Source organism: Ranitomeya imitator, chromosome 5 (genome assembly GCF_032444005.1).
Source record: "Ranitomeya imitator isolate aRanImi1 chromosome 5, aRanImi1.pri, whole genome shotgun sequence".
NCBI lineage: Eukaryota > Metazoa > Chordata > Amphibia > Anura > Dendrobatidae > Ranitomeya > Ranitomeya imitator.
This window is the reverse complement of record NC_091286.1, coordinates 56,356,803-56,380,297: the sequence shown is the minus strand read 5'-3', so window position 1 is coordinate 56,380,297 and position 23,495 is coordinate 56,356,803. Positions and strand designations below refer to the sequence as shown.

General features: G+C 43.6%; 1 protein-coding gene across 1 annotated transcript in view; it reads left to right on the top strand.

Annotated features, from left to right (window-relative positions):
* The window catches only part of WDPCP (WD repeat containing planar cell polarity effector), a 380,247-nt gene that overhangs the window by 143,543 nt on the left and 213,209 nt on the right, over positions 1-23,495 (top strand). The window lies entirely within an intron of this gene.

Below are 23,495 nucleotides of genomic sequence, written 5' to 3'. Positions count from 1 at the left end.
TGCAGTCTTCCTGTCCCTCTTGCATAAAAGTATCCCCAAAGTATGATGTTTCTTCCACCATGCTTCACGATTGGGATGGTGTTCTTTGGGTTGTACTCATCCTTCTTCCTCCATCCAGATCATTTTTGGCGAACTTCAAACTGGCCTGTACATGTGCTGGCGTGAGCAAGGGGGACCTTGGGTGCTCTGCAAGATTTTAATCCATGGCGGTGTAGTGTATTACTAACGGTAATGTTTGAGACTGTGGTCCGAGCTCCCTTCATTTCACTGACCAGGTCCTCCCATGTAGTTCTGGTCTGCTTCCTGACCTTTCTCAGAATCATCCTAATCCAACGTGGCGAGATCTTGCATGGAGCCCCAGACCGAGGAAGATTGCCAGTCATCTTGTGTTTCTTCCTTTTTCTAACAATTGTGCCAATTGTGCTCCTGGCGCGGTCCCTGGACGTCCCTGGTTCTCCAGGTGCCGCCAGCTTCTTCCAGTGTTGAGTGGTCACATGGTACCGCTCATTACAGTAATGAATATGGACCCGACTCCATTCCTATAGGGGTGGAGCCGCATATTCATTACTGTAATGAGCGGTACCATGTGACCGCTCAATACAGGAAGAAGCTGCCAGCGCCCGGAGAACCAGGGATGTCCAGGGACCGCGTCGGGAGCAGGTGAGTATAACGGGGGTAGTGCGCTATATTCACCTGTCTGCATTCCACCATCGGCGCCGATGTGTCTTCTGCGTCCTCTGCAGTGACGCTCAGGTCAGAGGGCGCGATGACGCGATTAGTGTGCGTGCCGCCCTCTGCCTGAACTGTCAGTGCAGAGGACGCGGAAGACACAGCGGCGCTTGGCGGTGGAACGGGGGACAGGTGACTATAGCAAGTGCCGGGTGCCTGAGCGACGAGAGGTGAGAATGTGATTTTTTTTTTTTAAATCTCAGCAACAGCATATGGGGCATAATAGTCTATGGAGCATATTATGGGGCCATAATCAGCATTTGTGTAGCATTGTATGGGGCAAATGTATGTATGGAGCATCTTATGGGGCCATAATCAACATTTGTGCAGCATTATACGGGGCAAATATCTCTGGAGCATTTTATGGGGCCATGTGCCGCATTATATGGGGCAAATATCTCTATGGAGCATCTTATGGGGTCATGTGCAGCACTATATGGGGCAAATATATCTATGGAGCATCTTATGGGGCCATAATCAGTATTTGTGCAGCATTACACGGGGCAAATATCTCTATGGAGCATCTTATGGGGCCATAATCCGCATTTGTGCAGCATTATACGGGGCAAATATCTCTATGGAGCATTTTATGGGGCCATGTGGCGCATTATATGGGGCAAATATCTCTATGGAGCATCTTATGGGGATATAATCAGCATTTGTGCTGCATTATATGGGGCAAATATCTCTATGGAGCATCTTATGGGGCCATAATCGGCATTTGTGTAGCATTATATGGGGGCAAATATCTCTATGGAGCATCTTATGGGGCCATGTGCAACATTATATGGGGCAAATATCTCTATGGAGCATCCTATGGGGCCATAATCAGCATTTGTGGAGCATTATATGGGGCATATCTTAATATGGAGCATCTTATGGGGCCCATCATAAACTGTATGGAGCATTATATGGGGCTCCTGATTCAATATGGATATTCAAAAACACTTAACCTACTGATGTTTCAATTTATTTTACTTTTATTGGTATCAATTTTTATTTTTGACATTTACCGGTAGCTGCTGCATTTTCCACCCTAGGCTTATACTCGAGTCATTAAGTTTTCCCATTTTTTTGTGGCAAAATTAGGGGTCTCGGCTTATACTTGGGTCGGCTTATACTCGAGTATATACCGTACTTATTTTATGCAATAAAATGCAATTTAATTATTTCAAAATCATACAATGTGATTTTCTGTTGTTTTGTACCCATGATAAAAATTATAGACCTCGCCATTCTTGTAGGTGGGAAAAGTTGCATAATCCGCATTGTATCAAACACTTATTTTCCCCACTGTGTGTTGTAGGATTGGTGCCTATAAAACTACATATATTAAATAATTACTAGTATGGCAGTCAAAATGTAACATTCTCTTTTCTCGAGGCAATCAATTATTAACCTCTTCATTTTCCATTTTTAAGAGTTTTGTTTTTCTTCCTTTCTTCCAAGAGCCTCAACTTATTTATTTTTTCCATCGGTGTAGCCGCATGATCAGTTGTAGCTTTGCATGATACCGTTCATATTGCCATACAATATACTGGAAAATGGAGGAAAAATGGCAAAATATGGTGATATTGTGAAAAAAATATCTTGCATTTCTGCCTTTATTTTTATGGCTTTGCTTTTACGGTGTTCATTGTGCAGTAGATATGACCTGACAACATGATTCTCCAGGCCAGAATGATTATTGTCAGACCAAACTTGTATATATATATTTTTTATATTATTTTATTATTTTAAGTGGTGATAAAGTACCATAAATGTCGGGTGTGAATATGTAGGCAACAGTGTCTATTCATGTTCTAGGTTTTATTATTTTAGTGGTTAGGTATAGGTAGTCTGGTTGAATGGCCACAACAGACAAAAGACTGACACTTCCAAGCTAGTGTGAACGAGTGCATGCCAGGAGCAGCCATCTCCATATACAATAAACAAAAATATTGTACTCTGTAGCGCTAAAGCATGTCAATGTGAAATATATGAAATGTGAATAGCAATACTGCTTCTGGAAACTAGGGAAAAACTGAAACACTTAGCACATAATTTTGCTAATGCATGAATTGTTCAGATTATGTGCTAAGTGTCTCAGTTTTTTCCTAGTATACAGAAGCAGTATTGCTATTCATATTTCATATATTTCACATTGACATGCTTTAGTGCTACAGAGTGCAACTTTTTTGTTTATTGACAACAGTTACTAGATTACTCAAATTGGGGGGAGCGTAATCAAAGATTGGGTATATAAAAAAATGTGGGCAGCACTCAAAAGCCCCTTCCTTGCAAAGAAAACCCTGATGGGCCAATAAATGCATGTGAACAAGTGGCCACGTTTTGGTTATTAAAGGGAACCTGTAGGCAGGATTGTGCTGAGTAACCTTCAGACAGTGTCAAGTTGGCTCTGTTATACTGATTACAGTACAGAAATCCATCTTGTGGTTGCTGTTTAATCTTTATTTGTATTTTTCAGTTAATGATATGCTCGTGCTCCTAGGCGTCCTGTGGGGGGGGGAATTCATGTGGAGTTCTGCTTACATATTCATCTGTATGGCTTATGACAGATCACTGATCGCTCATTGAGTGCCCCCTATTTTACATAATGAATATAATATGTTTTGAAAAAAAAATCATAAGTATTCAGAAAAAAAATTGTCCCTCATAATGGCGTCGGTGGCATCTGCGCAGTAGCATCTATCGAATCGCCAATAGCGGAGTGGGCCAAAATCCATGCTGCAGTGTGTGCAAACTTGGTAAAGAACTATAGGAAGTGTGTGACCTCTGTAGTTGCAAACAAAGGTTTCTGTACCAAATATTAAGTTCTGTTTCTCTATTGTATCAAATACTTACCGTATTTAACAGTTTAGACAATTACGGACACAGCTATACCAAATACAATTAGGAAAATTAAAAAATTATATTTCATACGCAACAAATAGGGAAAGGTTTTTTTTAACCATTTTTTAGTCTATAAAACTTGACCATGCTATAGCATGAAGACTTCTATACACAAAGAGCACAGCGAGGTCAAAAATACTCTGTTGTAAAGAAGTCACAGTAAATGAGCAAGTGCTAGTCAAAAGATGAAAAAAATACAGGGTATTTACGGTAGTTAATATTTTTTTTTGCAAAAAAATGTATATTAAGCTGCTCCACCAATCGCCAAGGTATACCCATAATAGAGCAGTCCTATCTAATGTATATAATCCCTATCTGATGTATTTAAAAACCTGATCATCTGTATAGTACCTGTATAAGCAGGGTTCAGAGAGAAAATATCCATGTGGACATGCAGGATGGAACAGCTTTAGTGAAAATGGCCCACAGAGCCCATGTGTTTTTGGGTCTAGCATGAAGACTTCTGTAGCACAGTGTGTTAAGTGTCATCATTATCATGTTAAGAGCTTAGTAGGAGCACCAAGATGGCAGAGCTGGAGGCCTTCATTAGGCTCCTGCCCCCATGACCTCCCAATGGCATCCCTTGATTGTGTAGATGCCGCGGTCGCCATTGACTGTGGCCACCGAGGGTTGTTACCGTCATTTCCAGCTCTTGCAGCAGTAGCCCAGCTGTGTCACGTTCCTGATCCCATTCTTTACTCTTCTTATTCCCTTCTGCCCGGAATATATTATTCTATAATGGAAATGTTAAATTCCATTATGTATTCTGTATTGATTCTCCTCAAGATCCCTGTGTGTTGTGATTACTAGTGATGAGCGAATATACTCGTTACTCGAGATTTCTCAAGCATGCTCGGGGGTCCTCCGAGTATTTTTTAGTGCTCGGAGATTTAATTTTTCTTGCCGCAGCTGAATGATTTACATCTGTTAGCCAGCATAAGTACATGTGGGGATTCCCTAGCAACCAGGCAACCCCCACATGTACTTATGTTGGCTAACAGATGTAAATCATTCAGCTGCGGCAAGAAAAATTAAATCTCCGAGCACTAAAAAATACTCGGAGGACCCCCGAGCATGCTCGAGAAATCTCGAGTAATGAGTATATTCGCTCATCACTAGTCATTATGCAGGAATCTACTTTGTTTTCTCTGTGGATTAAAATCTTTATCAGTCTGATCATTGTGATCTTAAAGGGAACCTGACTTTGGTTTAATGCTGCACCAACCACGAGGATGAATCAGAGCCAGGCTGTGGCGTTTCAGAGAAAACATACTTTGGAAATCCAGACCGGGAACAGACCTAACTAATGTCATGCAGCTTTTCCCCACTACCATCCTTTTTGACTGACAGGTCTCTCCCTATGTACACAAATGTGAGAGACCTGTCAATCAACTAAAGTGGTGCAGGGAGAAGATGGGCAGGGACCGCACAGGACTAGTCTCAGGACTCTCCTTATGGTCCAGGGAGAAGACAGCCGGGGACCGCACGGGACTAGTCTCAGGACTCTCCTTATGGTCCAGGGAGAAGACAGCCGGGGACCGCACGGGAATAGTCTCAGGACTCTCCTTATGGTCCAGGGAAAAGATGGGTGGTGACCGCACCAGACTAGTCAGGACTCTCCTTATGGTCCAGGGAGAAGACGGCCGGGGACCGCACGGGACTAGTCAGGACTCTCCTTATGGTCCAGGGAGAAGATGGGTGGGGACCGCACGGGACTAGTCTTAGGACTCTCCTTATGGTCCCGGGAGAAGATGGGATGTGATCGCACCGGACTAGTCGGGACTCTCCTTATGGTCCAGCGAGAAGATGGGCGGGGACCGCACCGGACTAGTCTCAGGACTATCCTTATGGTCCAGGGAGAAGATGGGCGGGGAACGCACGGAACTAGTCTCCGGACTCTCCTTATGGTCCAGGGAGAAGATGGACGGTGACCACACCAGACTAGTCAGGACTCTCCTTATGGTCAAGGGAGAAGATGGGCGGGGACCGCACGGGACTAGGCTCAGGACTCTCCTTATGGTCCAGGGAGAAGATTGGCGGGGACCGCACGGGACTAGTCTCAGGACTCTCCTTATGGTCCAGGGAGAAGATTGGCGGGGACCGCACGGGACTAGTCTCAGGACTCTCCTTATGGACCAGGGAGAAGATGGGCGGGGACCGCATGGGACTAGTCTCAGGACTCTCCTTATGGTCCAGGGAGAAGATTGGCGGGGACCGCACGGGACTAGTCTCAGGATTCTTCTTATGGTCCAGGGAGAAGATGGCCAGGGACCGCACTGGACTAGTCTCAGGACTCTCCTTATGGTCCAGGGAGAAGATGGGCGGGGACCGCACGGGACTAGTCTCAGGACTCTCCTTGTAGTCAGGGAGAAGATGGACGGTGACCGCACTAGACTAGTCAGGGTTCTCCTTATGGTCCAGGCCGGCTTTTCAAAGTGTGGTTAGTCTGAAAATGCTGCGTTTTCGAGTTGGCAAACGTATGTGTAATTGCGTAGCCAGACTCTGATTCGTGCTCATCGTGGTTCGGACAGCATGAATCTAATGACCGGCTCCTTTTAAAGTGATTCCCCAATAATAAGGAAAAGAAAGGAAACTTTTCAGAGAGAAAATGGGGGCTCAGCACCAAAGGAAATAAAGGCTTACCTTCCATCTGTACAGAACATGTGCACTTCTACTTTAAATTTCATTGTAAACTTTTTGTAATTATTGCACAAATTGGACATTAGTGTTAAGAAGGTCTAATACAGGGGTAAGCAACCTGCGGGATTCCAGCATTTGTGAAACTACAACTCCTAGCATGGACTGACCGCCTGCAGGGATTTACACTGCTAAGATAAGAATCAGTTTCTAGCATCCATTATATTGAAATGTATCAAAACTCTATACCCATTGTAGTTATCCGGGGCGAGATAGCACTTCTGGCGTTCTTTATACGAGAAGGAAGACGCAATTTTCAGACCGGCCGCTGGTCTCCTTACCGGATCTTATTGGCTTATATGAGGTTGTTGGGTTTGGCCCAAGAGACCCATGGCTAGTCTGAACGTCACGGCCTGAAGTCTGTGAACGTCAGACTCATGAATTCAGCCTTGATACCATTTCTTGATGACTCCTCTTCAGAGTCTACCCTTAGTTCCAAACATCTTACATCATTCATGAATGTTTCTTGGCGATTCCAGGTTATTGTCTGTCATTTTATAAGGCTGTGGGCAACTCATCCTAGTTACCGACATCACCTAAGGGAGAATATGTGTTACTGAAAAAAGACAGATGTCCGTCTATGGGTGTGTCCCGGTCAGATCTGAAGTAAAGCAGCTTTGTATTTAAAACAAGTATGTGACAATACAAACCCTAGGAGTTCAGAGCAGGGAACATACTGAGGCGGTGACATAATGATCTCTACAGATGGTGCTCCATGGGCTTCTCCGCAGGACACACTGTTTGGAAATAAACATCTAAATTAAATCACAAGACCCGTGACAATGATAAGCCTGGCCACAGTCATTTATAATTTATTATTATGTAAATCTGGATGAAATTGGGTTAATGAGAAAGTCAAGATTGCTGGACAATGTATAATACAGACGTGTGGAAGCTGTCAAATTAATCCAGAAAATAGCCAATAAATTGCTGATGCCCCAATGAGAAAAAAAAAAAGTATTAATGCAAAAATCACTGATTTAGAGCGTACATATGTAACGGTGTACGTATGTATGTATGTATATGCCGCCTGACCTGTTGGAGGAGCAGCAGTTTCACAATTTAGTTTTCCTATACATATTTGTTACAAGTAGATGCAAAAAATGCATTTTTATAATTTGGTCTTTTACTACATTGATTACTGAATTTGCAAAGACCAAGCACAGTAGTGTGGAAACCATTCCAGCTATAGTAAATGTTTGGAGCAGCTTGGTTTGTGCATTGGATACATGCTAGTAATAAATGCCCTGCAGAACATTCACGCATTTTTTCTGAATCTTTATTGTGCTGATTATTGCAATGTGAAAACAAGCAAGGGGAAACTTAATCTGGAAAGGTATTTTAAACTCCAGTCTTAATCCAAGGTCCAAATAGAGTAAAATGTGATTAATTTGTTACATCTTTGACCTGCCTGTGCGTCAGTCAGAAATGTACTCTAGTCACAGACTGGAGTACATTTCTACTATAAATTACCCAACTTTTGTAGTGTAAATTATGTTGATTTTGTCAGGCTTCGCCATGCTAGACTCCCTCCCATTAAGCTTAAAAAACATTTTAAAAAGTTGAAAAAACAGCAGAAGACGACAACTTTTTTCCCATCTATGCAGTTTGCAAACTTATGTGATTATTCTATGGCAGTCTTATTTGGAAAATGATGAATTTGCCCTATAGTTATGTTTTTTTTTGGTCAACTGAGAAAATGGGATTCACCGAGCCAGAATATGAGCTGTTGGCTAGAGACGGACATAGTTGTAATGATATAATTTACTATCCGGTTGTAAGAAATAATCATATAAGAACATTTTAAAGAGGTAATCTGGCGCCATGCTGTTCCACATCGGAGGTAAGTGGTGCCATTGACCTTACAACCCCACACAAAGACGCGTGCACAACACCCGCTGGTCTTACACACATCTCTTAACATCATTGGCACCAACTCCTCTCCTATGTAGACGTTGGCAGCCACAGATAAGTTCTTTGATTTTTTTTTTTTTTTTTTACATTTATGCCCTGTCAACAAGTGACATACCTCCTACAGGCTGTAATAGTGGGAGCAGCACGGCACGGACATGTCTTTTTATGGATGTTGTCTTGCCTCACTGAGGGCATGCCACTCATATTATGTGATGGAAGGAAACCTATCAGAAATATATGGCTTATATTTTAGTAGGAAAACCCCTTGACTGGAATTTTTAGGAAATCACAACCCATACACAACTCATGATATTTTCATACTTGGCACACGAAGAGCAAAATGAAGTAAAAATATATCACGTGGTGCAATAAATAGTGCCTTTTTCTAAAGCATTGCTCAGATATCACATTTGAAGATGTTTTTGCATACTTTTTTAATTTTTTTTGTGTACATCATATAATGAATGAAAGAAATAAGGAGTCTTGTGAAACTAATATATTTCTCCATCCTGTCGGCTTAACTTCTGTTTTGGATTTTTAAAAAATGCAAAGCGTGAACTAGACCAAAGTCTTTTATGCTTTAGATAGCTTCCACCGTGATCAGTATTGTTCTATGGTAGTTTATTTCTGTACGTCCAGTTGAAGTGTGCTCGGCTGAACTATCTAGAAATATGTACCGATGCTACATGCAGCCTTTATACAGCCGGTTTTACATCTGAGCACAGGTGTAAAGATGAGTCATAAGGACACTTTCTCTTTAGAATCATGGAGACACCTGTGCACAGATGAGGGGTTAGTTTGGGGAATGAGTTGAGAGTCTCTGTATTAACCTTTCCAGGGGTCTCTGGTGGCTTCCTTCATGCCATTATTGATTCTCAAGCTGTGCACCATGAGAGAAGCACATGCTGTTTGCCTTGCAGGAACAAAGGTCCTTACCCAAGGGTATAAACTTCTAGGGGGTGTTGCAGCTGATCCTGGTTGGTCTATGGTGCTGACACATCACATTATTACCGTAGTTTTATTTTCATAGTAAAAGCAGTAAAAAAATCTCTACATTAACAATTGAAATTAAAAAAAAGAAGCAACCAAGAATCCCTCTACATCATTTGCTTTCTTTAGGGTTACCACTTGATGCACTCCACAAATAATAGTGTCCATTATTGCACCATAACTGACACCTGAAAATAGCAGTAAGAAATGAGCGCAGGACCAAAAATATATTGAAGTATCAAAATAACTTATTATGACATTAACATTTACTATTCGAATAAAGATTATTTTGATACCTTATTTAATATATTTTTGTCCTTTTTATAGAGATTATTTTGATACCCTATTTAATATATTTTTGTCCTTTTTTATAAAGATTATTTTGATACTTATTTAATACATTTTTGTCCTTTTTATAAAGATTATTTTGATACCTTATTTAATATATTTTTGTCCTTTTTTATAAAGATTATTTTGATACTTATTTAATACATTTTTGTCCTTTTTATAAAGATTATTTTGATACATTATTTAATATATTTTTGTCCTTTTTATAAAGATTATTTTGATACCTTATTTAATACATTTTTGTCCTTTTTATAAAGATTATTTTGATACCCTATTTAATATATTTTTGTCCTTTTTTATAAAGATTACTTTGATACCTTATTTAATTAAACATTTTTGTTTATTTTGTAAAAATGTTGTTGATACCTTACTTGATATATATACAGTATATTTTGTTTTGTCCTGCACTCATTATTTAGTTTCATAAAACATCAAACAGAAGCCGTAGCCACTGACATATCTGCGTGGTGTCGGGACTTGTCTAATCTCGAGGCTCCACCTTTCCTGATTTTCACACACAGTCTAAAAAATCCAACAAAGTCTTCACCTGTTTGCTATCCCCGCACAAGCAGGCTGCTCTGCCGGATGAGTCTCACCAACACATTTCCCCCCCTCCAACAGGATTACATGAAGATTAGAGCAAAGAACAATATTGGTAGTCAGCTTGTGAAATGGATTTTGGTTTTGTAGGAGAGCAAGCTTTATTTATGTAAAATAACTGTAATATATGCAGGAATACTCGGATAATATTAGCTTTTTTTTTATTTACAATGGGTCAAATTGGACTTCATTTCTGATCCCACGTCCCTGGTCTATCTCTCTTCCCTCTTTGAGGGCTTACAGTTTATATGAGCTGGGTACCCAATCATGGCGTCCTACATTGGCAAATCCACATCAAGCGATAAATGTCTAACTCATTAACGTGATATTACACAGGACATTAGCATCAAGGAACCTTAAGAACAATCAAAGCAGTGATGGACAGAAGAGGGCCCCTGTGCAAGACCATTAAAAAGGGCCCCTTTGTGTTTATGACAAAAGCGGCTTGGTGCTTTGGAGGCAGAATTGGGCCGCCTTATCTCTTGGACCCCAATGTGGCTGCACAGGTTGTATCAGTGGTTTGTCTGCCCCTAAATCAAAATATTATTTATTTCCTGGACAACAATGGCAAATTTATAGTGTATGCAATAAATGCCGAATAGAACCACTGCGCGAAAACCTGCATCTATCTTGAGAACGCTGCCCCGTTGAGCACCTCCAGGTACAGAAAGATGGCAGGACATGAACCGTTTATCTATCGATTAATCTCTTTTAAAGTCCTGGTCGAAAATATTGGCACCTTTGAAATTATGCCAGACAATAAACTATTTCTCTCAGAAAATTAGTGCAATTACACGTGTTTTGTTATACACGTGTTTATTTACTTTGTGTTTAAACAGCACAAAAAAATCTGAAAAATCTAAGGAAAATTGGACTTCATTTCACACAAAACTCCCAAAAAGGGCCTGACAAAATTGTTGGCACCTTACCAAAATTGTGAGTATACAGCTTTGTTTCAAGCATGCAATGAATGTTTAAATTCGCCTGTGGCAAGTAACAGGTTTGTCAATATGAAAATCATACTTAAAACCACTGTTTGGCAAACTTCTCCAGGTCTCATATTTGAAAGGTGCCTTCTCTCAACAGCAAATTTTAGCAACTCTTCACTTATGCTAAAAGGGATTTAGATCCGGACTCATTGCTGCCACTTCAGAACTCTCCAGCGCTTTGTTTCCGTCCTTTACTGGGTGCTTTGTGATGTATGTTTGGAGTCTTTGTCCTGCAGGAATACTCATGACCTAGGACGCAAATCCAGCTTTCTGACACTGGGCACTACATGGTGACCAAAAATCCATTAATAATTTTTAGATTTCATGATGCCTTGCACACAACCAAGGCACCCAGTGTCAGAGGCAGCAAAACAACCCCCACCATATATGACTGTAGGTACTGTGTTCATTTTTTTTTACAGGCCTCATTACATTTTCAGTAAACAGTAGAATGATGTGCTTTACCAAAAAGCTCTATTTTGGTCTCATCTGTCCACAAGACACTTAACCAGAAGGATTTTGGCATACTCGCGTACATTTTGGAAAACTGCAGTCTAGCGTTTTTATGTCCCTTTGTCAGCAATGGGTCCTCCTGTGTCTCTTGTCTTACCGTTTCTATTAATTCAAATGTCGACGGATAGTTCGCGCTGACACTGATGGTGCTAGAGTTCAAGTTCTCTTCCTCTCTAAAGAGTCAATTTACATATAAAATGGATTGATAAACTTACTTAATCAACAGTATACATTGACATCTGTTCACCTTGACAGTATGTGTAATTTTTGATGGATAAGTCATAAGTATTTAATGGTTTGGATTTCCAAGTTTATGGAAGGAGATTCCAGAATTTTAAGGATCCACGTGCAGAAATTCAAGCACCTGACGATTGTCTTTTGAATGTCACAAAGGAAAGGGAAAAGTCTTTTCATTCTGAAATGAAATGTTTTTGTTCTTTTTCTCTTTTTCAGACTAATTTCTATCAGCCCTATAGTCATGAAAACCTGATTACCTGGCAGCGGTCCAGGCCAGCAGTCCTTGATTCAGTACTGTATGTGCTCTTCAGGGTGTAGCCTCCCTTGCCCGGTAGGGTGATTGTCTTATTCCATTGATTGGTTTGGTGTTTGAGCCTGTGAAGTGTGTCCAGCTGCACAGGCGCCCATCCTACATGTAAAGCGCAGTAGTTACGTTTCATGCTGACTGTCTCATCCTTTGTATTCCGCAAATAAGGTCAGCAACAGCGTGGCCATGCAAATGAGAATTCTTATCATTCGTATCAAGACGTCAGGAGGATTATCTAAGCATTAACCTTGATTTTAATGGCATTGGTTGAGTGGCAAAAATCACAATTTGGATGAGTCTGATTATTTACTAAATACAATACATAAATGCAACGGGTTTTTAACACCCATTGCACTCTGGTATTATCGCATTACTTCCATCCTTTGTTGCCTTGCAGACTGGAATATGAAAGCAATCTGTCCTGTAGTGAGACTGGCTCCAGAAGCATTTCTCTGATAAGAAGACCCCCTGCCCTTTGCTAGTGTCTGGTCCAGTAGGCTTAGCCATGCGCTTAATCCCCAGAAAGTGGTTCGATTATTGCTGACCAGCAATGGCAAAATATGTGTGGGTTTTTTATTTATTTATTTATTTTTTCAAGCTATCAAACCTTCCTTTAATTCCTTAAGCAGAAATGCAGTGCAATCTATATTTCCTTGGCATGTGTCACGCAGATGGTGCAGAGCTCATGTTTTCAAATAACCGTGCTCAAAAATAACATAGTTTGAATAATAAATTCCGCAAATCCGTTCCTGAGAAATAGAAGCACAATTCTCCAGAGCTGCATAAACTTTTACGCATGAAGCTGTATCTCATCCACATTATGCAGAAAGAATAGATTTTGCTACAAAGTGGATATTTGTGCCTCGTGGTCTTTAATTTTTGGAGAAACGAGAAAGAAGGTGATGCTCAATTTTACATATTGGAACTTTTTTTTTTTTTTTTTTTTTTTTTTAAATATTTGGTGATCTATGTGAAACTATTTTTTTTTTTCTTTCTCCGGTCTCATCTTTATTGCTTGACATTTAAAACGAGCAGATACAAATCCTTCACGTAGGCCGCCGCTGTCAGGCAACCATGACTCTACATTTTAGTATTGATTGGAGTCGTTGAAGTAAATTCCTTTTTAAGTTAATCCTCATCCCTTCCCACGACAGGAGAATGCGTATGTCTGTGCGTCTATGCAGATGTTCGACACGGCCACCATGAACGCAACAGGAAGAAAATAAAATAATTAAAAAAAACCACTTTATTTTGCAGAGGATTTCATATGCAAAGTGATTTTTTTCTGTAATGGGTTCTGGTTCGGATACTCGCCATGTTACACCTTTTGATACAATATGTATATCTATTATGTATCTGGTGAAAATGAATTATATTTTCAGTGTGCGTCTTTTTGGTCATCTTATCTGCTAGTTCATCTTTTAGCTCAAGGGGATCACAATGTAGAAATGTTAGTCACCAGTTGAAGGGGTTGGAAGGATGGAAATCGATATTTAAGTTATCACAGAATGATATCTTTTAAAGGATATGGACACCTTCGGGGGCTATTTGTTTTTTGTTTTAGTTTTTTTTTTTCTACTAAATTGTTAGCTAAAAATCATTTCTGCAACAAAGTTAAATTAAAAATTGAAATTGCTTGTACACCCTCTATGAACGTAGCTGTGCATACACGGGATGCAGGATAAGTTCACACTGCCTCCATCAGTGATCTCTTTCCGATGAGTTTGTAACCTGCATCTGTCTTTATTTTTTTTTTTACTTTTCCCTAACTGATTTATGACCACATAGATGTGGCAGTGAGGTGTCACAAGACTATACTGTGTGGTCAGTGAGGAACCACGTGATGTCATTTGACTGACAAATATAGACAGGGTCATAATGGTGTAGAAGGGGGCACCACACAGGAAATAACTGCAATTATATTGCATAGCATGTTCTCTTACAAAAAGTCCTATTATTTTGTTTTTATCATGAAACTAAAAGGGGTTGGCCATTACTTTTACGAGTCCCTTTCATGTGAACAAACTGCCATAGATGAGCTCTTTTGTAAATACCTTGCTTTTGCATATCTTGTAACCTGAGCTGCTCTGGTTACATGGTCTCTGACTAAGAATCTCCTGAATTCCTATAATGTCATGTCAAAATCTTACTGAGATCCAGGTTTTGGAAACTGATGGGTTGGGTGTGGCTTGCTGTGTGGGTGGGCATGACTCAATTCATACACTGCTCCTGTGCATGCTGCTGCAGACACAGCTCTTCCTTTCAGACATAGTGCTCTGCAAAAACAGCTCTAACTCAACAGTTCTCCCTGCAGACACCACTCTTCCTGCAGACACCACTCTCTGCAAAAACAGCTCTCCCTCCAGGGTTCTCCCTGTAGATGCCGCTCTCCCTGCAGATACCGTTCTGCAAAAACAGCTATCCCTCCAGGGTTCTCCCTGCAGACACAGCTCTCCCTGCAGACACAGTTCTCCCTGCAGACACCTCTCTCCCTCTAGGCTTCTCCATGCAGACACAGCTCTCCCTCCAGAGTTCTCCCTGCAGACACAGCTCTCCCTCCAGAGTTCTCCTTGCAGACACAGCTCTCCCTCCAGAGTTCTCCCTGCAGACACAGCTCTCCCTCCAGAGCTCTCCCTGCAGACACCTCTCTCCCTCCAGAGCTCTCCCTGCAGACACAGCTCTCCCTCCAGAGCTCTCCCTGCAGACACCTCTCTCCCTCCAGAGCTCTCCCTGCAGACACAGCTCTCCCTCCAGAGCTCTCCCTGCAGACACAGCTCTCCCTCCAAAGCTCTCCCTCCAGAGCCCTCCCTGCAGACACAGCTCTCTCTCCAGAGCTCTCCCTGCAGACACAGCTCTCTCTCCAGAGTTCTCTGTTGTGAATTCTGTTGTCGAACTCCCTCCTGTGGTCGTGAATGGTACTTCGGCGAGTAGTGTCCATGGACTCCCTCTGGTGGCTGTGAGTGAAGCTGCTGCTTCTGAGGTTCCTTACACAGGTGACGTGGTTTATCCTTTGGTTGGCTGCTCTATTTAACTCCACTCAGATCGTTACTCCATGCCAGCTGTCAATGTTCCTGCATTGGTTCAGTTCGCTCTTGGATCTTTCTGGTGACCTGTCTTCTCCAGCAGAAGCTAAGTTCCTGATAGTTATTATTTGTTCATTGTTTCCTTGTCCAGCTGGTTATAATGATTTTGTCTTGCTAGCTGGAAGCTCTGGAATGCAGAGTGGCATCTCTGCACCGTTAGTCGGTGCGGAGGCCTTTTTCCACACTCTGCGTGGTCTTTTGTAGTTTTTTGTGCTGACCGCAAAGATACCTTTCCTATCCTCTGTCTGTTTAGTAAGTCTGGCCTACCTTTGCTGAAACCTGTTTCATTTCTGCGTTTGTGACTTTCATCTTTACTCACAGTCAATATATGTGGGGGGCTGCCTTTTCCTTTGGGGAATTTCTCTGAGGCAAGGTAGGCTTTATTTTCTATCTCTAGGGCTAGCTAGCTCTTAGGCTGTGAAGAGGCGTCTAGGGAGTGTCAGGAACGCTCCACGGCTATTTCTAGTTGTTGTGATAGAATTAGGGCCTGCGGTCAGCAGAGCTCCCACATCCCAGAGCTTGTCCTGTGTGAGTTTAACTATCAGGTCGTGCCGGGTGCTCCTAACCACCAGGTCATAACAGTTCTCCCTGCAGACACAGCTCTCTCTCCAGAGCTCTCCCTGCAGACACCTCTCTCCCTCCAGAGCTCTCCCTGCAGACACAGCTCTCTCTCCAAAGTTCTCCCTGCAGGCACAGCTCTCCCTCCAGAGCTCTCCCTGCAGACACAGCTCTCCCTCCAGAGTTCTCCCTGCAGACACAGCTCTCCCTGCAGACACAGCTTACCTTCCAGAGTTCTCCCTGCAGACATAGCTCTCCCTCCAGAGCTCTCCCTGCAGACACAGCTCTCCCTCCAGTGTTCTCCCTGCAGATACCGCTCTGCAAAAACAGCTCTCCCTCCAGGGTTCTCCCCGCAGACACTGCTCTCTGCAAAAACAGCTCTCCCTCCAGGGTTCTCCCCGCAGACACGCTCTCTGCAAAAACAGCTCTCCCTCCAGGGCTCTCCCTGCAGACACCTCTCTCCCTCCAGAGTTCTCCCTGCAGACACCTCTCTCCCTCTAGGGTTCTCCCTGCAGACACAGCTCTCCCTCCAGAGTTCTCCCTGCAGACACAGCTCTCCCTCCAGAGCTCTCCCTGCAGACACCTCTCTCCGTCCAGAGCTCTCCCTGCAGACACATCTCTCCCTCCAGAGTTCTCCATGCAGACACAGCTCTCCCTCCAGAGCTCTCCCTGCAGACACAGCTCTCTCTCCAGAGCTCTCCCTGCAGACACAGCTCTCTCTCCAGAGCTCTCCCTGCAGACACAGCTCTCTCTCCAGAGCTCTCCCTGCAGACACAGCTCTCCCTCCAGAGTTCTCCCTGCAGACACAGCTCTCCCTCCAGAGCTCTCCCTGCAGACACAGCTCTCTCTCCAGAGTTCTCCCTGCAGACACAGCTCTCCCTCCAGAGTTCTAGCTGCAGACACAGCTCTCCCTCCAGAGTTCTTCCTGCAGACACAGCTCTCCCTCCAGAGCTCTCCATGCAGACACAGCTCTCCCTCCAGAGCTCTCCCTGCAGACACAGCTCTCTCTCCAGAGTTCTCCCTGCAGACACAGCTCTCCCTCCAAAGCTCTCCCTGCAGACACAGCTCTCCCTCCAGAGCTCTCCCTGCAGACACAGCTCTCTCTCCAGAGTTCTCCCTGCAGACACAGCTCTCCCTGCAGACACAGCTCTCCTTCCAGAGTTCTCCCTGCAGACACAGCTCTCCCTTCAGAGCTCTCCATGCAGACACAGCTCTCCCTCCAGAGTTCTTCCTGCAGACACAGCTCTCCCTCCAGAGCTCTCCATGCAGACACAGCTCTCCCTCCAGAGTTCTCCCTGCAGACACAGCTCTCCCTCCAGAGCTCTCCCTGCAGACATAACTCTCCCTCCAAAGCTCTCCCTGCAGACACAGCTCTCCCTCCAGAGCTCTCCCTGCAGACACAGCTCTCTCTCCAGAGTTCTCCCTGCAGATACAGCTCTCCCTCATAGCTCTCCCTGAAGACACAGCTCTCCCTCCAGAGCTCTCCCTGCAGACACAGCTCTCCCTCCAGAGCTCTCCCTGAAGACACAGCTCTCCCTCCAGAGCTCTCCCTGCAGACACAGCTCTCCCTCCAGAGCTCTCCATGCAGACACAGCTCTCCTTCCAGAGTTCTCCCTGCAGACACAGCTCTCCCTCCAGAGCTCTCCCTGCAGACACAGCTCTCCCTCCAGAACTCTCCCTGCAGACACAGCTCTCCCTCCAGAGTTCTTCCTGCAGACACAGCTCTCCCTCCAGAGCTCTCCATGCAGACACAGCTCTCCCTCCAGAGTTCTCCCTGCAGACACAGCTCTCCCTTCAGAGCTCTCCCTGCAGACACAGCTCTCCCTCCAGAGCTCTCCATGCAGACACAGCTCTCCTTCCAGAGTTCTCCCTGCAGACACAGCTCTCCCTCCAGAGCTCTCCCTGCAGACACAGCTCTCCCTCCAGAACTTTCCCTGCAGACACAGCTCTCCCTCCAGAGTTCTTCCTGCAGACACAGCTCTCCCTCCAGAGCTCTCCATGCAGACACAGCTCTCCCTCCAGAGTTCTCCCTGCAGACACAGCTTTCCCTTCAGAGCTCTCCCTGCAGACACAGTTTTCTCTGTGGACACCGCTCACCCCCTAGAGCTTGACCCTTTTATCTTTATGTATACAGCCAGGTGTATATATACATATATATGTACACATTCTGCTCTATACCCTCTTTAACATATATACACCCAGCTGTATTCCTTCTATTATATGATTACATTTATATCTCTCCCCATTTATCCATCCATAAGTCAGTGGGGGGATAGAGGATAATCTTTATATCAAGGATGCTGTTCTGGTGCTTTGTGCATGCTTCTATCTACTATAATATTGTCTAAGGGTCACTTCCGTCTTTCTGTCTGTCCTTCTGTCTGTCCTTCTGTCACGGTTATTCATTCGCTGATTGGTCTCGCCAGCTGCCTGTCATGGCTGCCGTGACCAATCAGCGATGGGCACAGTCCGGAAGAAATGGCCGCTCCTTAGTTCCCGCAGCCCGCATACTCTCCTCCGGTCACCGCTATCACAGGGTTAATGCCGGCGGTAACGGACCGCGTTATGCCGCGGGTAACGCAATCCGTTACCTCCGCTATTAACCCTGTGTGTCCCCAACTTTTTACTATTGACGCTGCCTATGCGGCATCAATAGTAAAAAATGTAATGTTAAAAATAATAATAATAAAACCTGCTATACTCACCCTCCGTAGTCGCTCGCGCCGGCCGCCATCTTCCGTTGCAGGTTCCGGTGGCAAAGATGGTATCTGAGAAGGACCTGCCATGACGTCACGGTCATGTGACCGCGACATCATCACAGGCCCTGCGTGAGAAGGACCTGCCATGACGTCACGTTCATGTGACCGCGGCGTCATCACAGGTCCTGTACTCATACCAACCCTGGGACCGGAAGCTGCCGTGGACTACAAGGGGCCCCCGGAAAGGTGAGTATATGTTTATTTTTTATTTAACCTGTGACAAACCTGGCTGGGCAATATACTACATAGCTGGGCAATATACTACGTGACTGGCCAATATACTACGTGGCTCTGTTCTATATACTACTTCGCTGTACAACATACTACGTGGCTCTGTGCTGTATACTACGTCACTGGGCAATATACTACGTGACTGGCCAATATACTACGTGGCTTTGTGCTGTATACTACGTCACTGGGCAATATACTACGTCACTGAGCAATATACTACGTGGCTGCGCAATATACTACATCACTAGGCAATATACTACGTGGCTGGGCAATATACTACGTCACTAGGCAATATACTACGTAACTGGGCAATATACTACGTGGCTGCGCAATATACTATGTCACTAGGCAATATACTACGTAACTGGGCAATATACTACGTTGCTGGGCAGTATACTACGTCACTGGGCAATATACTACGTGGCTGGGCAATATACTACGTGGCTGGGCAATATACTACGTGGCTGGGCAATATACTACGTCACTGGGCAATATACTACGTCACTGGGCAATATACTACGTGACTGGGCAATATACTATGTGGCTGGGCAATATACTACGTGACTGGGCAATATACTACGTGGCTGGGCAATATACTACGTGAGCTGTGCAATATACTACGTGGACATGCATATTCTAGAATACACGATGCGTTAGAATCGGGCCACCATCTAGTTTTCTATAACTGTTGAGGAGATTGTGCTGGGGCTGTGTGTGACACTGGAAGAGGAGTGGGAAGGGTTTCGGGTCAGTTACAGGTCTGTGCTCTCTGTTAGATTGAAGTACAAGGCTGATGGGAAATGTAGTCAGAAGGGAGCAGAGGATTCTGAAGAGGAAGTGATGACTGACAGCAGAGCTGGTGCAAGTGCACAGGGAGGGAAGCACAAAGGCAGATAATATGCAGAAAAAGTACATGTGATTCTTTAGGGACATTATCAAACCATGTTTATATCAAAATCAGTAACTGAGTCAGGTTAGTGGACAATCTCTTAAATTTTCAGCTATCTTCCAGGGCAACTATATTTTGCAATTATAATAAACTTTGTCAAAATGAATAAAAATCCAATAGTAGACTCATGGAAAAGGGGGGGGGGGGGGGGTGTTATAAATTATCTGCCACTACTTTTTGTAAGAAGTATGAACAGGGGCGTAGTTTATCCAGGAATCCAGGAATTAAAGCTTACAGTGGCATGTAAAAGTTTGGGCATCCCTTGTCAAAATTACTGTTATTGTGACCAGTTAAGGAAGTTGAAGATGAAATGATCTCTAAAAGGCTTAAAGTTACAAATGACACATTTCCTTTGTATTTTAGGCAAAGAACAAAATCATCTTTTACATTTTAGAATTGACAAAAAGAAAAATGTTCAAAAGTTTAGGCACCCTGCATGGTTAGTACCTAGTAGCACCCCCTTTTGAAAGTATCATAGCTTGTAAGCGCTTTTTGTAGCTAGCCAAGAGTCTTTCAATTCTTGCTTGAGGGATTTTCATCCATTCTTCCTTGGAAAATTCTTCCAGTTCTGTGAGATTCCTGGGACGTCCTGCATGCACTGCTATTTTGAGGTCTAGCCACAGATTTTTAATGATGTTCAGATCAGGGGACTGTGAGGGCCATTGTAAAACCTTCAGCTTGTGCTTTTTGAGGTCGTCTATTGTGGATTTTGACATATGTTTAGAATCATCCATTTGTAAAAACCATTTTCTTTTCAACGTCAGCTTTTACAGATGATGTTATGTTTGCATATAAAATCTATTGAAATTTCATTGAATCCATTTTTCCCTCTATCCGTGAAATGTTCCCTGTGCCATTGGCTGCAACACAACCCCAAAGCATGATTGATCCACCCCTATTCTTTATTGTTAGCTAGATGTTCTTTTCCTGAAATTCTGTGCCCTTTTTCCTCCACACATACTTTTTGATGATTGTGGCCAAAGAGTTCTATATTAACCTCATTGGTCCACAAGACTTGTTTCCAATATGCTTCATGCTTTTTTAGATGTTCTTTTACATACTTCTGATGCTGAATGTTATGGTGAGGACGCAGGAGAAGCTTTCTTCTAATGACTCTTCCATTAAGGTCATATTTCTGCATGTGTCTCTTAACAGTAGAACAATGTACCACAACTCCAGAGTTTGATAAATCTTTCTGAAGGTCTTTTGCAGTCAAGCAGGGGTTCTGATTTGTCTCTCCAGTAATCCTACCAAAAGCTTTCACTGATATTTTCCTTGGTCTTCCAGGTCTTATCTTGACCTCCACTGTTCCTGTTAACTGCCATTTCTTAATTACATTTCAAACTGAGGAAAGGGCAACTTGAAAAAGTTTTGCTATCTTCTTATAGCTTCCTCCTGCTTTGTGGGCCTCCACCATTTTTATTTTCAGAGTGCTAGGCAGCTGCTTAAAAGAACCCATTGCTGCTGTTTTTTTAGCACAAGGTTAGAGGAGGCTGGGTTTTTGTAAAGCTGGGAAATTTGCATCACCTGGCCTTGCCTAACGATGATGGTGAACAAGCTATAATACTAACAGTCTAATTAAGGTCTGAAAAAAGTCTATAAATAAATAAGTCTATAAATAATCCTCCCAAGACCTCCTACTCTCCTCCACACTTATTCGTTCCTCACACAACCGCCTCTAAGATTTCTCCCAAATATCCCCCATCCTCTGGAAATCCATGCCTCAACACGTCCAATTATCCACCACCCTCGGATCCTTCAGACGGAACCTGAAAACCCATCTCTTCAGGAAAGCCTACAGCCTACAATAACCATGCCGCCGCCGCCAGAGCCGCCGCCTCACCACCACCAGAGCCACCGCCTCACCACCGCCAGAGCCGCCGCCTCAACCCTACCTTCTGCCTCTTCCCCACTATCCCCTAGAATGTAAGTCCGCAAGGGCAGGGTCCTCTCCCCTCTGTAGCAGTCTGTCACTGTAAACCTGTTTACTGTAAACGATGTCTATAACCCTGTATGTAACCCCTTTCTCATGTACAGCACCATGGAATTAATGGTGCTATATAAATAAATAATAATAAATACAGAATCCCTTTAACATCCCCATTTGGTTTCAAGGATTTCTGATTGCAAGTGGCATCTAACATCAGTTAAGGTACCTTCACACTGAACGATATCGCTAGCGATCCGTGACGTTGCAGCGTCCTGGCTAGCGATATCGTACAGTTTGACAGGTAGCAGCGATCTGGATCCTGCTGTGCCATCGTTGGTCAGCGCAGAAAGTCCAGCATTTTATTTCGTCGCTGGACTTCCTGCAGACATCGCTGAATCGGCGTGTGTGACGCCGATTCAGCGATGTCTTCGCTGGTAACCAGGGTAAACATCGGGTTACTAAGCGCAGGGCCGCGCTTAGTAACCCGATGTTTACCCTGGTTACCAGCGTAAAAGTAAAAAAAAACAAACACTACATACTTACATTCCGGTGTCTGTCCCCCGGCGCTGTGCTTCTCTGCAGTGTGAGCGCCGGCCAGCCGTAAAGCAGAGCACAGCGGTGACGTCACCACTCTGCTTACACAGTGCAGGAAAGCACAGCGCCGGGGGACAGACAGCGGAAGGTAAGTATGTACTGTTTGTTTTTTTGCTGGTAACCAGGGTAAACACCGGGTTACTAAGCGCGGCCCTGCGCTTAGTAACCCGATGTTTACCCTGGTTACCGGCATCGTTGGTCGCTGGAGAGCTGTCTGTGTGACAGCTCTCCAGCGACCAAACAGCGACGCTGCAGCGATCCGGATCGTTGTCTGGATCGCTGCAGCATCGTTTAGTGTGAAGGTACCTTTAGCCTCAATTTTATCAGGTTTTTGTTGTCTTTGGCAGACATAATAGTGCAGCCTCTTACGCTTTTCTACCAAGTAAAAAAAATAAAAAAAAGGTTTCCGTGGGTGAGTGTTGTGGCTGATATCTCACCAGCTATGGCAGTAGTGTATAAATGGTGCAGAGCTATCTCATATATGGTAGTTAATTTCATGATTGCAGTGGGGAAAATAAGAATTTCATACACTGCCGATTTTGCAAGTTTTCTCAACTACGAAGAATGGAGAGATCTGTAATTTTTATCGTAAGTACACTTGATCTGTGAGTGACAGAATCTTCAACAAAAAAAATCCAGAAAATCACATTGTATGATTTTTACATAGTTAATTTGCATTTTATTTCATGAAATAAGTATTTGATACAATAGAAAAACAGAACTTAATATTTCGTACAGAACCCTTTGTTTGCAAGTACAAAGGTCAAAAGTTTCCTGTAGTTCTGACCAAGCTTGCACACGCTGCAGCTGGGATTCTGGCCCACTCCTCCATACAGATCTTCTCCAGATCTTTCAGGGTTTGGGGCTGTCGCTGGGCAAAATTGAGTTCAAGCTCCCTCAAAAGATTTTCTATTGTGTTCAGGTCTGGAATTCTGGCTAGGCCGCTCCAGGACCTTGAAATGCTTCTTGCGGAGCCGCTCCTTAGTAGCCTTCGCTGAGTGTTTTGGGTCATTGTCATGCTGGAAGACCCAGCCATGACCCATGTTTAATGCTCTTACTGAAGGAAAGAGGATGTTGGCCAAAATCTCCCGATACATGACCCCATCCATCCTCCTTTCAATATGGTGCAGTCACCCTGTCCCCTTTGCAAAAAAGCACCCCCAAAGAAGCAAATT